We start from the raw sequence: 16,917 nt of genomic DNA, 5'->3' as shown, positions 1-16,917 counted from the left end.
AATGTGTTGAAGACAACTTCCTGATGCAGGTGGTTGAGGAATCGACAAGGAGAGGGGTACTGCTGGACCTTATTCTCACTAATAGAGAAGGGCTTGTCAGGGAAGTAAAGGTCGGGGGCAGCTTGGGTTGTAGTGACCACGAGATGGTGGAGTTCAAGATCCTGAGTGGAAGAAGTAAAGCAAAAAGTAGGATTGCTATCCTGGACTTTAGGAGAGCCAACTTCGATCTCTTTCAGGGCCTACTTGGAGCTGTCTCATGGGCTAGGGTGTTGGAAGGCAAGGGGTCGGCATTTAAGCAGCTCTTCTTCCAAGCTCAGGATCGGTGTGTCCCTGTGAAGAAGAAATCGGGAAAGGGTGGCAGGAGACCTGTATGGATGAGCAAGGAGCTCGTGCACAAACTCAAAGGAAAGAAGAAGGCCCATGAAATGTTGAAAAAGGGTCTGACTACTTGGGAAGAATACAGGAATGTTGTCAGGGTCTGCAGGGATGTGACAAGGAAGGCTAAAGCCCGTCTGGAATTAAATCTGGCAAAGGAGATAAAGGATAATAAAAAAGGCTTTTTCAAGTACATTAACAGTAAAAGGAAGACTAGGGAGAATGTGGCTCCCCTGCTAAGTGATGGGGGTGTTCTGGTAACGGGGGATGCTGAGAAGGCGGAGATACTGAATGCCTTCTTTGCTTCTGTTTTCAGTGAAAAAGCTCCCCCTCGGGAATCTGAGACCCTGGAGGTTAGTGAGAGGATCTGGGGAATGGAAGACCTCCCTTCTGTCAGGGAAGAGGTGGTCCAGGAGTGCCTAGGCAACACCAATGTTCACAATCCATGGGACCCGATGGGATTCATCCACGGGTGCTGAGGGAGCTGGCAGAGGTGATTGCTGAACCGCTTTCTGTCATCTTTGAGAGGTCTTGGAAGACGGGGGAGGTGCCTGAAGACTGGAAGATAGCCAACATCACCCCGGTCTTCAAAAAAGGCAAGAAGGAAGACCCAGGCAATTATAGGCCAGTCAGCCTCACCTCTGTCCCTGGAAAGGTGATGGAACAGCTTGCACTGGATGTCATCTCCAGACAACTGGAAGAAGAGGAGGTTATCAGGAGTAGTCAGCACGGGTTCACAAGGGGGAGGTCGTGCTTGATCAACCTGGTAGCCTTCTATGATGTTGTCTCTGGCTGGGTGGATAGGGGGAGAGCAGTGGATGTAGTCTACCTTGATTTCAGCAAGGCATTTGATACTGTCCCCCACAACATCCTTATAACAAAGCTGAGGAAGTGTGGGATAGATGAGTGGACAGTGAGGTGGGTTGAGAACTGGCTGATTGGCAGAGCGCAGAGGGTCGTTGTTGGTGGTGCAGAGTCCGGTTGGAGGCCTGTAACTAGCGGTGTTCCTCAGGGGTTGGTGCTGGGTCCGGTCTTGTTCAACATCTTCATCAATGACCTTGATGAGGGGATAATGGCCACCCTCAGCAAGTTTGCTGATGATACGAAGTTGGGAGGATTGGCTGACACGCCTGAAGGCTGTGTTGCCATTCAGCAAGACCTGGATAGGCTGGAGAGCTGGGCAGAAAAAAAACGGATGAGGTTTAACAAAAGCAAGTGTAGAGTCTTGCATCTGGGGAGGAATAATTGCATGCACCAGTACAGGTTGGGGGATGACCTGCTGGAGAGGAGCTCTGCAGAAAGGGACCTGGGTGTCCTGGTGGATGACAGGTTGGCCATGAGCCAGCAGTGTGCCCTTGTGGCCAAGAGGGCCAATGGCATACTGGGGTGCATTAAAAAGAGCGTGTCCAGCAGGTTGAGGGAGGTGATCCTCCCCCTCTACTCTGCCCTGGTGAGGCCTCATCTGGAGTACTGCGTCCAGTTCTGGGCTCCCCAGTACAAAAAAGACAGGGATCTCTTGGAAAGAGTCCAGCGGAGAGCCACCAAGATGGTGAAGGGCCTGGAGCATCTCTCCTATGAGGAAAGGCTGAGTGAACTGGGTCTGTTCAGCCTTGAGAAAAGAAGACTGAGAGGGGACCTGATCCAGGTCTATAAGTATCTAAGGTGTGGGGGGCAGAATGGCAAGGCCAGACTGTTTTCAATGGTGAGTGGAGACAGGACAAGGGGAAACGGCTGGAAACTGCAGCATAGGAAGTTCTGCACAAATGTGAGCAAGAACTTCTTTACAGTGAGGTGACGGAGCACTGGAACAGGCTGCCCAGGGAGGTGGTGGAGTCTCCTTCTCTGGAGATGTTCAAGACCTGCCTGGATGCCTACCTGTGCGACCTGGTGTAGGGAACCTGCTTTGGCAGGGGGGTTGGACTCGATGATCTCTGGAGGTCCCTTCCAACCCCTACAATTCTGTGATTCTGTGATTATCATTTATATCATTATTGTTTTTATTATTATTTGTTTTATTCTTATCTCTAGTATTATTATATTTTTAAATATTTCTTACTTAATTTAAATTTTAATTGTAAATGAAGCTGTTCTCTCATTACCATGCTAATCCCTCTTGGTGATTGATTCCAGGTAAAGAGTCTGCACTATGAAGGAGACACACAAACACGAATATTGGAATGAGGGGACAATTATAGTGCAGTGAATGATGGCTTAAAGCATTTTCTGTATGCCTGGAGAGAATTTCAGTTTGGATCAAGAACCAGTGAGGAATAAGTGAAGAATAAATACACTAAATAAAACAAGAAATAAAACAGTAGTAATAATAAAAAAAAAAAAATAGCTAAGTAGGGAGTAAATCAGAACAGCAACTATTTGGAAACAGAGAGCTTGACCCACTATCAGTAACCCCTGAGGGTTACTGATACACAGGATCTGAGGTTTTAAAAGGCAACAAAGAAAGAGTGAAGCAAACAGTAAAAGAAAAAAAACAAAAACAAACAAACAAACAAACAAAAAAAAACAGCTTATATTTCTGAGTGTTCATAATTGACTAAATATGTAAGATTTCTGTTTCCATACACACCTACAGTGCTCTTGGCAGATGATTTTCATGTCTAGCTCTTTCCTGCATTATTCCCTCTGGCTCAAAAGGTATATCTGAAAAAAATGGCATCTGACTTGGAAGTGTGTATGAAGCAAAGGTGTGTTGTTGAATTCCTCCATGTGAAAAAACAGCACCCGTTGACATTCACTGACACTTGCCGAATGCTTATGGAGACCAAACAGTGAATGTGAGCACAGTAAAGTAGTGGGTAGCATATTTTAGCAGTGGCAAAAGAGACAGTGGGTTGCCTCCATTTGTCCAGACTTTTAGGTGTGTGACATGCAGGCTTTTGTTCATCAGTGATGAAAATGCGTAGTTAATGGTGGGTACTAATGAATAATAGAGATCCATAGCTGCAAATTTGCTCTATCATGTAGTGTTATTGTTCTCTTTGTATCTGTTGCTGTTTCATGGAAATAAATAGGAGGTATTACTTTTGGGGAATCGTAAGTCGTTCTCAGGTTTGAAGCAAGAGACAGTGAAACAAAGAAAAATTACTCATACAGCAAGAAGAGTCTGACTTGGAATTTTACAAAACTGCATTCTGACATTTTTGTAACTACCTTAATAAATAAAATGATGATTATGTAGAAAATAGGCATATATTGCAATGGGAAAATTATCAGAAATTATTAAAGTAATATTAAAATCAACTTTCTTGCCATTTTCATGTCCAAAATTGCTAATAGGAGACAAACATCCTACTTAAATATAAGAAAGGCATGTCGCATAGTCACTGAAGTTCCTCAGGAGTGTGTGTAAACTGGACTCTTTTGCATTCTGTCTTCCAGAGAATTAAGCTGAGATTGTGGGCAGATACCTTCAGAGCAATAAATAACATAAATATCCTTCATCCTTGGGGTAAATGAGTTTCATAGTCACTCAGCATGTTGCAAATGAGTGATTCCTTGAAGAAAAATATAGTATCAAAACAAGAACAAGCAGCAAGCAGGAGTGCTCTATATGTGATGCAATTTCTGTTGATCTCAGCTTTGACTCATAACACAGGCTGGAGATAAGCATGACTATACAAATTTAAAGGAATAGAATGCTGAAAATATATCATATACATTTGTAGTTTTCAGTTACTGAAAAAGTAATATCTCCTTCCTGGGTTTAAAACTGCTATTAGTTTCACTTTTATTTTTGTTACTTAAATAAGGTAAGTTAAGGTTAAGTAAGATAATAAAAGCCTTTGCATAACTAATGAATGCAAATTAGTACTGAGTGGAATGATCCTTCTTGTGTTTCATTGGTAGAATGCTACTACATCTTCACTTGCATTTAAGACAAGGATGGATAATTCCAGGGTTAATTTGTTATTATTATCATTATTCATAGAATCATAGAATGGCACGGGTTGAAAAGGACCATAGTGATCAGCGAGTTTCAAACACCCTGCTGTGTGCAGGGTGACCAACCTCTAGACAGGCTGCCCAGAGTCACATCCAGCCTGGCCTTGAATGCCTCCAGGGATGGGGCATCCACAACCTTCTTGGGCAATCTGTTCCAGTGTGCCACCACCCTCTGTGTGAAAAAATTCCTCCTAATATCTGACCTAAACCTCCCCTGTCTCAGTTTAAAACCATTCCCCCTTGTTCTATCACTATCCACCCTTGTAAACTGCTGTTCCCCCTCCTTTTTATATACTCCTTTCAAACATTGGAAGGTCACAATGAGCTTTTTTTCAGAGCTTTCTCTTCTCCAAGCTAAACAAGCCCAGTTCCCTCAACCTTTCGTCACAGGAAACGTGCTCCAGCCCTTTGATCATCTCAGTGGCCCTCCTCTGGATCTGTTTCAACAGCTCCATTTCTTTCTTGTGCTGGGGGTTCCAGGCCTGAATACAGAACTCCGAACGGGGTCTCACAAGAGCTGAGTAGAAGGCGAAAATCACCTTTTTATATTACAATTATTATTTTGAAATGCAGACAGAGCAAGTATCATTTGATAGTAAATACATTAAAACTTTGGATTGTGGAAATATAATTCAGCAGCGTGATGTCCATTATTACCAGGGGGTTATAAGAATTCATGTCATTTGCTAAGTTTTATACAACATCAGATCTTCCAGGCTGTTCAGATAAGAAATGTGATTCAGTATAAATATCCTCAAAGGACATATACTTCTATTTTTTTTTTTTTTTTTTTTTTTTTCCCTTGAAGAAGCCAACATACGGACTTTGTAAGATTGATATAGATAACTCTAAGAGAATTAATTCAGTGTGTAAATCACGGCATTTAGAAAAATGCAACGGCTGATTTAATTTTATGTTGCAGACTGTCATATTTTTAACAGTCTGAGTGTATTTTTACTCTAGTACAAACATCACAACCTTCAGATATGTTCTCCAAAGATCCAAATCGAGTTCCGTACGTAAAACCACAGTTTGGTCCACTGTAATAAAACATGTGGTCCCACAAAGTAAAATTAATCTCTTATGGTGAAACCATTGTGGTAATAAATACTCCACAGAATATCTCAAGTATCAGCATTCATGCTGAATATTAATAAAATTTTTAACAAAACAGATTTTATATTCTTGCATTAAAGTCATATAGTATTTTGTTATTGCATTACTTCTCTTTGATATTTCTAAGTAATGCAGGCATTTTCTCTCTTTCTTTTACAGCAGAACTAATTAGGTTAAATCAGGCTAATAAACCCAATCCAGGCAAATTAATGTAGACAAAACACTAACTAAAACAGGAATACTTTTATTTAAATGATCACAGTAGCCACAAAGGTACTTCTTCTAAAGGACCCTTCTCAGTTCAATCTTGGATTCAAGCTAGTGTTGCAATAAAAGTTAAAAAATTTAATACCAAGAAAGATCATTTAAGTGCTGTTATTAAGGAGGATATGACTGATGGAGTTTGTAACTGGCAATGTGGTTCTCTTTGGCTATTCAGTGAATATCAGCAACAGATCAGTATCACATTTACATGAAATTATGGACACTTCTGACAATAGCAAAAAAAAAAAAAAAAAAAGTAAACAACAAATTTACTAACAAATTAATATGCTCATTAAGTTACTCTTTCTTACTCATTGAATCACCAAAATTGGAAAAGACTTCCAAAATCATCCAGTTCAATCATCCACTTGTCCCTAGTATTCACTCACTGAAGCATGTCCTTAGTACAACACCTATACTTTTCTTGAACACCTGCAGGGATAGTGACTCAACCACTTCCGTGGACAACCCATTCCAGTGCCTGACCACTCTTTCAGAGAGTGATTTTTTCCTGACACCCAACCTCGATCTCCCATTGCTTGAAGCCATTCCCTCTTGTGCTATCATTAGCCACATGGGGAAAGAAGCTGACTGCCACCTTGCCACAACTTCCTTTCAGGTAGTTGTAGAGAGCAATGGATTATCTTGAGCCTCCATTTCTCTAGTCAAAACAATCCCAGTTCCATCATCGGCTCCTCATAAGACTTGTACTTCATTAATAAACACTAATACCTAGCAATTCTTCATCTCATTGTAACATCAGTGTACTAAGGCATTGTTAATGATACAGTTTCCAAGAGCACTCACAGTACCAGTCCAATATTATGTTTCAATTGATACTCACTGTTGTTTTATTTGTATAGTTGCTTGCCTTGTATCTTAACCTCACTTCTTTTCATACTGGGAGTACGTTTTAATAAATGTGATCTTCTGATGTTTATGGAGTAAATCAGAAGCTGTGCACAGAGTCAAGAATGCAGCAGCTATAACCAACATTTTGACTTTGAAACTGGGAGTCCAGCTAATGACTAGATTTACAATAAAATGACATTGCAGTTTCTTAGTTTTCAGCAACCTGTATATTATGCAAACAGCCTTCTGTCAACTCAGGAAACAAGAGGTCTCAGCAAGCAAGAATATGTTGATGTAATGATAGCTAGAATTTACATTTCAAGGTCTTGCAGAGAAGCATTAGACTTAACAGCAGAGTGAGATATAACGAAAGAAATTTTCAGCATATGGAAAAAGTAGCTTTCAAACTACAGCTCAAGTCAAATAGAAATAGATTTCTAGAAGTCATGAAAGGGCTGAAAGTGTTACCATCAATCAAGACAGGTAACAAGGATACAGCTGGTTGATTGCTTATTGCAGTAGCAATTCTTTTCTACTTTCTAGAAAGTGCAGGGATGTTATGGGAAAAAAATCTGTAAATGATAAAGCATATTAAATGTAGTACATAGTATTTATTAGTAGTTTATTATTTTGGTCGTTTATTACTTGTTAGTATTTTCCTGAGGGCGTTCAAGGATAGACTGAATGGGGACCTGGGCAGCCTTACATAGTAGGAAGTGTTCCTGTCTGTTGCAGGGGAGGTTGAAATTATACGTCCTTTAAGGTTCCTTCCAACCCAAGTTATTCTATGATTCTATGATTTATTATGCTTTGTAAGCACTATGGAAGTGTTCCAACAAATATCAGAGATTTTGTCTATTATGACAAGGGCATTGATGCTGATGACTTCGAAGGGGAGGGGGGCAAATATTATTTGATGACTTCAAAGAAAGAAATGTGTCACACGGGTCTGTTCTTTGTGCTGTTTGGAACATATTTTTTACTTCATTGGATCCTTTTAAAAGCATACACAGACAGTGCAGAACAGAGCAAATCATCCTGGCCTGCATTAGAAATAGTGTGGCCAGCAGGAGCAGGGAGGTGATCATCCCCCTCTACTCAGCACTGGTGAGGCCGCACCTCGAGTATTGTGTTCAGTTTTGGTCTCCTCACTACAGGAAAGACATTGAGGCCCTGGAGCATGTCCAGAGAAGGGCAACGAAACTGGTGAGGGGTCTGGAGCACAAGTCTTATGAGGAGCAGCTGAGGGAGCTGGAATTGTTCAGTCTGGAGAAGAGGAGGCTCAGGGGAGACCTCATTGCACTCCACAACTTCCTGAAGGGAGGCTGTGGGTGAGAGGGATTTGGCCTCTTCTCCCAGGCAATGAGCAGGACACGGGGGTAATGGCCACAAGTTGTATCAGAGGAGGTTTAGATTAGACATAAGGAATAACTTTTTCTGTCAGAGAGTGGTCAGGCACTGGAATGGCTGCCCAGAGAGGTGGTGGAGTCGCCGTCCCTGGCAGTGTTCAAGAGGCATCTGGACGACATGCTGCATGATATGGTTTAGTGCTTGTGGTGGCAATGGTGATGGGGAGACAGTTGGACTAGATGATCTTGTAGGTTGTTTCCAACCTTGTGATTCTGTGATTCTATAATTCTATGATTCAGCATTTCTACCAAAGCTTTTCCACTTTTCTTCCAGGAATTTCCGATGTTGAATCAGTCTATGTTTTACAGGAAATTAAAGTATTATACTATTATTTAAGTGTATTTAAATTCTGCAAAAAGCCTATAGTACTAGTTAGAATTCCCCATATGTTTCAGTATGATCACTAAGAGTAACATAAAATTTAAAAGTCTATTCCTAACACTACAATAATTTATTTAAACCATAATATATATATATATGTTATACATATATGGTGTGTGTATATATATATATATGTATATATAAACAGATTTTATTTCTTCTGCAGAAAGACATACTGTTAATAGTATGGCATTATAGTAAGGAGCTTGGTGGATACTGGAAAAAAAAAAGTGACATACAGCAGAACAGAACAAAATAAAATAGACTAGAACTGGACTGAACTGAATACAATACAACAATCAGTTGGAAAGGACTTTCAATATTCATTGTAACCAACTGCTTGACCCTCCGTGGGATTAACAAAAAATTTAAATCTTTATTGGAGCCATTTTCCAAATGTCTCCTCAACGCTGACTAGAATAGGTAATCATCCATCTCTCAAGGAGGTCTGTTTCAATGTTCAACCACCCTCATGGTAAAGAAATTTTCTCTAATGTCCAGTCCGAACTACTTCAGGAATTTGGGCCATTTCTATGGATCCTACTTTTAGTGAACAGAAGCAGAGCCTGGCACCTATGTATTTCCTCTCCTCAGGAGGTTGCAGAGATCAATAAAGTCACCTCACAGACTCCTTTTCTCCAAACTAGACCCCCCAAGGGTATTAAGAATCTCCTTGTAGGATATGCCTTTAGTCCTTTTACCAGTCCTTTGTTGTATAACTCTAGATAATTTCAAATGACTTCATCATTCCTTTTATATTTTGGAGTCAAGAACTGCACACAGTCACAGAATCATAGAATTGTAGAGTCAGGAAGAGTCCTCTAGGGACCATCAGATCCAGCACCCTGCTAAAGAAGTTTCCCTGCAGTAGCTTGCACAGGAAGCATCCAGCTTGAATATCTCCAGGAAAGGAGATTCCATGATCTCTCTCATCAGCTTGTTCCAATGTTCTGTCACCTTCACAGTAAAGAAGTTCTTCCTCATATTTTTATGTAACATCCTGTGTTGTAGTTTTTGCCCATTGCCTCTTGTCCTGTCACTGCACATCACTTATTTTCAGCCTCATATCATCCATTTGTCCCCTGCACTTCAGATACTTATTAACAGTGATAAGATTCCCTTTCGAATCTTCTCTTCTTCAGGTCCCTCTGCATTTCCTTTAACCCAATTGCTACTCAAAGACTAATCATCATTGCAACCCTCTGCTGGACTCTCAAGAACATTTCTATCTTACTTGCTAATACTCAAGATGAGGCCATATCTGTATTTAATTATGGATAAATCATTAAGGAGATTGTTTATGATAGTTATTAAAAAATCACGTGTAACATTATGCAGTCATGTAAGAGACATATATTACCCAGGGGGAAACATATATTCACAAGGGGAAAGTCCTTATTTAATTAACCTGATTTATTTTTATGAGAAAGTTGTTCACCTAATTGACCAAGGGAAAACAATTCATGTTCTTTTAGGATTTTGGAAAACCTTTTCAGCATACAGCTAAACAAAACAATTGGTTGAAGCTTCACACTCAGAGAATTAGAGAAAATAGGGTTGCATCAATTTGGTGGCCAGCATGCAATCTGTTTTTCTTTTTATTTCATTAACTTTTTGTTTTTTATTCATTAATATTATTCCATATATTTTATTGTGGCAAACATATCTAAGAGTTTTTGTTTTTGTTTTTGTTTTTGTTTTTTAAGTTTTGAGTCCCACACCTTATGTTATGCCATATTAAGATTTGCACTTAACACTACTGAAAATTTTTTTTCTTTCACTTTTGTGTGACATTATAGGTGATTATTTTAAATGAGTAATTAATAATCGCTTATGTTTTTTATATTTGTTATAGCAGTAGTACACTAAGAAAATTGTTATCTGCACACAATTCACTGCTTCGTAGTGTTCCACGGATTCAGTACAGAAAGCTAATACTTCTTAAATCATAAATAACTACATTATTTTTCTTTTAGCCATCTCCTCTTCTAATTTTAGTTTCTTACAAGCTTTTAATTCTGGAGAATAATTCTTACTTCTTTTGTTCAACATACCTAGTAGCTTAGCAAAGACACAAAGATATAAAATAGGTATTGAGAATGAAATACCTTAAGTATCCATTAATGACTGAATGAGACCTGTTTGCATTATCAGTAGAATTGTCTGGGACCCATGCTGAAAAGGGTATTTAACTGCTGTAAAGTTTACAGATTAGACTTGGAGTAGAGAACTTTTTTTTTTTTTTTTTTTTTTTTTTTTTTTTTCCACACATATTTTTCATAAAAGCCAACAAAATAGAATTAAGCTCTGTAGGACAGTCTCTAAGTATATCTTAAATGCAAATCTGCATTCTATCCTCAAGGACAAATTCACTGTCTTGTTGTCCTATTAACTATGATCTATAGTCATCTCACAAAGTAATTACATATTCACGTAAACAATTTTTTCCCTCAGAATCAAGCTGAAAGATTTTTAGCGCTCTTGTTCAGATACAATTGTTACTCTACTCATAATCTCATTTGAATTACATTGGCCTTAAATCCTACATGGGACTTCAACTCATGGATTATAGGGCTACAGCAAGCTATTAATTGCTGTTCTTACACAACTTATGAATTATGGATGAGAGACATTTTTGATTCTGCAATAGGAAATTTAAAACAGTGATAGCTGTTTAAGTATCAATGATCTGTTTGGACTTTACCAGTTGCATAATAACTGACTAGAGGACTTAAAGACTCTTAAATATTATAGAGATTTGCAATTTAATGACAGTATCTGATGACAAGAAACTTAAGAATTACTGCTTTATGTCAGCTTGAAGAATAGTTGTGTTCTTGCAGAACCTCTTGACACGTAATATTCAATACTGAAGTTGAAAAAGAACAAACAAAAATAAAGATGTATAATTTATGTCATTACCTGCCCAGTTTTTCTTTGAATATTTCCTCATTACAGTATTTCCTCATTTTGTGCCCAAGTACTTTTAATTTTCCTAGGAAATAATTCTTTAGTCTTTCTTTAATATTTTAAGGTTAACTCCAGCATTCACTATGCAGCTGCTTGCTCATATACCTCCAATGGGAAGGGAGTGAGAACTGGGAAGGTCAAAGTGAGAAAACAATCCTGTGTTGAAATAAAGACAGTTCAATAGGTAAAGCAAAAACTGTATGCATGAGCAAAGAGGAATGAAGTAGTGTAATTAATTCCCTATTTCCCATTGTCAGGCAGATGTTCAGTCACCTTCAGAAAAGTGGGTTTCACAATATGTAACAATTATTTTGGAAGACAAATGCCCTAATTTCGAACACCTTCCCCTCTCTTCCCTAATTCCCAACAATCTTATTGCTGAATATGATGGCACAGCTTGCATCAACTGTCTTGATCCTGTCCCCTTTCATCTGCTTGTGCATCCCCAGCTATTCATTAACAGGGTAACACAAGAAGCTGAAAAGTCCTAGGCCTATACTATGCAATGCTTGCAATAAGATGGTTCATTAACAACAATATTGTGTTAATCAAAAATCCAAACCGCACCACCACACAAACTATGTTAAAAAGATTAACTCTATCCCAGCCAAAGCCAATACAGTTATGAAACATTTTCAGAGGCTTGTGACTTTCAGTATCAAAAAGTCTTTTTCATTTTATAGTTTAAATATTAATTTAACTTAAACATTAATTTCCTAATTCTATCTCATTACTTCTTTACCTGCTTTAGGTGTATACTGACTCATTCTTTCTTTTCTTGGTATACATACTCTTTCAAACACTTGAGGAGGAAATGTTGATTAAGCTTCAAACCTTTCTTATAAAAGTCCTTTCCTCTACACAATGCTCGTAACATTGTACTCATCGTTTACAGAATAAGCAGAAAATGTACTGTCATGGTTCTATGTTTTTGTTTTTGTTTTTTTGTTTTTTTTTGTTTTTGGGTTTCAGTATTCCACATCAAAACATCATGTAGTGTACGGGGCATTAAAGTGTCACTGCCCCAATCCCAGGTACCTATCCCTGTACATTACAGCATTATAGTAAAATAAGTTTTCCTCCATAGATTGTTGCCGCTGTTCTTTTCCTCCCTTCCTTCCTTCCCATTTTTGTGGGACTGGGGTGGGGGGGGAGGGCAGAGGCCTGTCACCCCTGTCACGGACATAGATTGATCTGGTCAACTCCGTGACAGATTATTGGTGCCCAACGTGAGGCACGACTGCTTTTTAGTTTTTTGAACGAATCCTTTTTTCTCTCTGCTCTTAGAGAGCTTCGTTAGGGAGCATTATCAGTAGTTCAGGTTTCTGTGCTGGAAAACCTGACCTTGAAAGATTAGGCGTACTGCCAGTTTTCTGGGATATTTGTAAACTTTGAGCAATGCTTAGTCTGAGTAGTGCCTTTTTTTTCCTTTTTTTTTCCTTTTTTTTCCTTTTTTTTTCCCTGCTCTTGTTAGCTTCAATTCATTAACCCTTTTTTAGCTAGCATCAGCGATGAACCCACTCGTTATCGTGGGGGTGCTGGGTAAAGGATTTAAAGCAATGGTGTTAGTCACAACCTACTGGCCAATAATCCATCTCACACTTGTGTGTTTTGGAATTGCATCCATATATAACTATCTAAGGGCACTGATGGAGACACCTATGTTTTACCTATTTGCAATGTGGTATGATTTGAACTTTGACATCTACATCCCAGAAGGAATGGCTAATTTCACAAACGACTACATCCCAAATGGAGTAGCTAATTTCACAAACAGCTACATCCCAAATGGAATAGCTAATTTTACAAACAACACAATGTTCAGACCAGTCTCTGGGTTTTCTTCTCGGTTTGTCAAACGTTTTTTGAATCCTGAATTAATACCCATGTTGTTGTTCGTGTCATCAGTTTTCCTGAATGTATTCCAATTCATTTGTATTAAGGGAAAGGAGTCTCTTCCAAAACTAGAGAATGATGATTGGCAGGGAATATGGAGAGGTTTAGGAAAGGTTTTAGAAGCATGGGGACCCGCAGTGTCATGGGATTTTACTCTTGAACACCTGTGGGATCCTGAGAAACTAAGCCAGTATTTGAGTCAGGGACTATGCGGCTTACATAAATCTAAGGAGGTACGACTTATTTGGGGTTTGGCTTGTGCTTACCGTGCCCTATATAATACCATTCTGGAGAGAGAGAGTTTCCGAGCTGAGGTTCAAGCCAAAGGGGAAAATCCCCAAGTCAAATCTAATCAATCACAGGAAACACCAGTAACAATACCGATTGCTCCTGTGGAGGGCAAGAAATGGAAACAAGTGTCTTTGCGTCTTGAACGAAAAAGAGAAGAAGAGGAGGAGGAGGAAGATCCAGGCGAGGGGCCCTCCTCAGAACCACCACCATCGCGAAAGGCAAAAGCGAAAACTAAGAGACATGCAGAAGAGAGTGATGAAGAGGAAGTCTCTATTACTACTCGCCGGCCTCTAAAGATGACTGAAATCCAAGGTTCAAGAAAGGAGTTTACACGGCACCCGAATGAAAGTCTTGTTTCCTGGTTGGTTCGCTGTTGGGACAGTGGGGCCCATAGCTTGTCTCTGGATGGTAATGAAGCTCGCCAACTAGGTGCCATTGCCAGAGATCCAGCTATTGATAGAGGAATTAGTCGGTGCTCGGATGAGGCTGCCTCCCTCTGGGAACGAGTGTTAATAGCCGTGAAGGAAAAGTATCCCTTCAAAAATGGCTTGAAGATTGCGATGAAAAAATGGGATACAGTGGAAAAGGGTATTTGAGGGAAATAGGCGTGGTGGAAATGTTGTATGACCCTGACTTTGTTCCTAACCAACCACACCAAAACCGCGACCCTGAAAAGGTGAGGACGACGCCTGAGATATGGCAGAAAATCGTGACAACAGCACCGGACAAATACGCCGCTACACTAACGTCAGCGTGTGACAGATACCAGGAACAACAGAGAACGCCTTTAGTTTATGAATTAATTGTTACGCTCCAAAACTACGAACAATTGCTGTCCCCAATTCATGCTGCTGTGGCTGCTATATCAAAAATGACGGAGCAAGTGTCTCAACTGATTAACCGTGACAAACCTGTAGCAGTATCAGAAACGCTTGATGAAGATCAGGATAATCAAACGAGTTTAATGAAGGAGATCAAGGAGATGAAGGAGATGATGCGAGCCCACCTAACTAAAGACGATGAACCTTCCTTCTCACGTGCATCATCAAAAATCTCAGCTGTTAGACGCAAACGCTCTCCAGCTCAAGTAAGGGATAATACACCATGAATTGTCTTATGGTATTACCTACGTGACCATGGAGAAGACATGAGGAAGTGGCACCGTGAACCTACTGCTGTACTGCGAGCATGGGTGAAAGAATTACAAGGCAGATCTACCACCAGTGCAGTTGCTCCAGTTACCACAGGTAATGAATAGGGGGGCCCTGCCCTCAGTCAGGGGGGGGAAAGGGATAATAGAGTATATTGGACTGTGTGGATTCGATGGCCTGGCACATCAGAACCACTGAAATATAAGGCCCTGGTGGACACTGGTGCACAGTGCACTCTGATGCCCTCGAGTCATGAAGGGACAGAATCAATCTATATTTCTGGAGTGACCGGGGGCTCTCAAGAATTGACTGTGTTGGAGGCTGAGATAAGCCTCACTGGTAAGGACTGGCAGAAACATCCTATTGTGACGGGCCCAGGGGCTCCATGTATACTAGGTATTGATTATCTCAGAAGGGGGCATTTCAAGGATCCTAAGGGGTATCGATGGGCCTTTGGAATAGCTGCTGTGGACATAGACAACATTAAACAGCTGTCTGTTTTGCCTGGCCTGTCAGAAGATCCATCTGTTGTGGGGCTGCTGCGAGTAAAAGAGCAACAGGTACCGATTGCCACAAAAATGGTGCACAGGCGGCAGTACCGCACCAACAGGGATTCTTTGCTCCCCATTCATAAGTTAATTCGTCAACTAGAGAGCCAGGGAGTGATCAGCAAAACTCACTCACCTTTTAACAGCCCCATATGGCCAGTGCGTAAAGCCAGTGGAGAATGGAGGCTGACGGTGGACTACCGTGGCCTGAATGAAGTCACACCCCCACTGAGTGCTGCTGTGCCGGACATGTTAGAACTCCAGTATGAACTGGAGTCAAAAGCGGCCAAATGGTATGCCACCATTGACATTGCTAATGCCTTCTTTTCCATTCCTTTGGCCAAAGAATGTAAGCCACAGTTTGCTTTCACATGGAGGGGCGTTCAGTATACCTGGAACCGTTTGCCCCAGGGGTGGAAACACAGCCCGACCATTTGCCATGGGTTGATCCAAACTGTATTGGAACAGGGCAGTGCTCCTGAGCACCTGCAGTACATTGATGACATCATTGTGTGGGGCGATACAGCAGAAGAAGTCTTCACAAAAGGAGAGCGAATGATCCAAATTCTTCTGAGTGCTGGTTTTGCTATTAAGCGAAGCAAAGTGAAAGGACCTGCCCAGGAGATTCAGTTCCTAGGTATAAAGTGGCAAGATGGCCGTCGTCACATCCCGACAGATGTGATCGACAAAATCACTGCTATGTCTCCACCCACTAGCAAAAGAGAGACACAATCTTTTCTGGGTGCAGTGGGCTTTTGGAGAATGCATGTTCCAAACTACAGCCTCATTGTAAGCCCCCTTTATTATGTGACGCAAATGAGAAATGAGTTTACATGGGGCCCTGAGCAGCAGCAGGCTTTTGAACAGATTAAACAGGAGATAGCCCGTGCCGTGGCCCTAGGGCCAGTACGGACGGGACAGGGTATAAAGAACATCCTCTATACTGCTGCTGGAGAGAACGGTCCCACTTGGAGTTTGTGGCAAAGAGCCTCAGGAGAGACCCGAGGCCGACCCCTGGGATTCTGGAGTTGGGCGTACAGAGGGTCTGAAGAGCACTACACTCCAACTGAAAAGGAGATCTTAGCTGCATATGAGGGGGTTCGGGCTGCTTCTGAAGTAGTCGGTACTGAAACACAGCTTCTTCTGGCACCTCGACTGCCAGTGCTGAACTGGATGTTTAAAGGAAAGGTTCCCTCCACCCATCATGCTACTGATGCCACTTGGAGTAAGTGGATTGCGTTGATTACACAGCGAGCGCGGATGGGGAACCTCAGCCATCTAGGAATCCTAGAGGTCATCATGGACTGGCCTGAAGGTAAAAAGTTTGGAACACCACCAGGAGAAGAAGTATCACGTGCTAAAGAAGCCCCACCATACAATGAACTACCAGAGAATGAAAAGAAGTATGCCCTGTTCACAGATGGATCGTGTCGTACTGTGGGAAAGCATCGCAGATGGAAATCTGCTGTGTGGAGCCCCACACGACAAGTTGCAGAGGCCACAGAAGGGAAAGGAGAATCAAGCCAATTTGCAGAGGTAAAGGCTGTCCAACTGGCCTTAGATGTTGCTGAACGGAAGAGGTGGCCAGTGCTCTATCTTTACACTGACTCATGGATGGTAGCGAATGCCTTATGGGGGTGGTTACAGCAGTGGGAGCAAAATAACTGGCAAAGAAAGGGTAAACCTATTTGGGCTGCTGAACT

The sequence above is a fragment of the Lagopus leucura genome, unplaced genomic scaffold (assembly GCF_019238085.1).
Source record: "Lagopus leucura isolate 7727_CA_CO unplaced genomic scaffold, USGS_WTPT01 Super-Scaffold_774, whole genome shotgun sequence".
Lineage (NCBI taxonomy): Eukaryota > Metazoa > Chordata > Aves > Galliformes > Phasianidae > Lagopus > Lagopus leucura.
The sequence above is the reverse complement of the archived record's forward strand: the minus strand, read 5'-3'. Positions refer to the sequence as shown.